This window comes from Phytophthora infestans, genomic scaffold (genome assembly GCF_000142945.1).
Source record: "Phytophthora infestans T30-4 supercont1.131 genomic scaffold, whole genome shotgun sequence".
Taxonomy (NCBI): domain Eukaryota; phylum Oomycota; class Peronosporomycetes; order Peronosporales; family Peronosporaceae; genus Phytophthora; species Phytophthora infestans.
In genome coordinates this window covers 234,753-235,839 of record NW_003303628.1, presented here as the reverse complement: position 1 = coordinate 235,839, position 1,087 = coordinate 234,753, and positions in this window count along the sequence as shown.

Sequence of the window (1,087 nt, the reverse complement as noted above, 5' to 3'; positions counted from 1 at the left end):
CCAAAAAGGATTGAAGCCCCTTAGCATCATTATTTCCATGCTCATAAACCGATTACGCTAGTGGATCTTGGCAAAAGTCTCTCTAATTGTTGGTTGGCGATCACTGTACCTTATCTTCCAACCCAGAAGCACCTGCACTTCAGTCTAAAAACGCTAAATAATATATTTAGTTTAGCGTCGTGATCGATTTCACGGGCCGTTTTCTGAAACCTAGATTGCAACAATGCAAAAGAATATCTGTCCAGCTTGCATCAAATACCCCGCTTGTACTGCCTGGTTAAGCTTGTAATAAACTGACTATTAACCACTTCGCATACCAAACTCGCTACTTTGAAAGAGAATTAAAAGTGTAACAGTTTAAATATTTAATAAAAATATTCAGGCTGTAGCATTTTCGTATGCATTGAAGTGTGTTCATTTTGTGCTGATTCAGAATTAGTCATTAGACACTCCAATCTGTGCCTGTTATGGTTATACTGTAGCCTTTGGATATAACGATGCGTCGCACGACGCCTTTTGTTGACGGCGGTAGTTTTATTTGATACTTAAACGATGATTCCAGGATGGTTAAACGTAGATTAGGCTCTAAGTTGATTAACGTTTCTTTACGGGCCTACTTATAATAACCATAATTTACACCTCTCATGTTGTGTTGTTATCTTACCGCTGCATGTAAAACCTTATTCTACGCCTTGTCGGCAACGCGTCTGCCTATGAAGAAGTATCAGAATCTTGCTGTCTAAATAAACGCTTAGACAGTAGTAATTGTCATCAGCACATATTACTTCTTTTCCACGTCAATCTAAACTATCTATCTTTGTGGATCTAGTGACAACGTTTATAAGCACAGCTTTGTTCTTACGGCAAGCCCACACGACCGGCTACTGCTGTACATGTAACATGTACGATTTAGCAATACCAGAAACCCACTCAGATAACTTATTATTAATAATGTTAATATCTTTACAATAAAAAAATTGAAATTATCATTTTAGTCAGTGTAACTCGCAGATCCTACAGTATACTTAAACCATGTCCTCGGAAACACGCATGCTTACGTGTACGCAAAGCACCCTGCCCTCCGTTT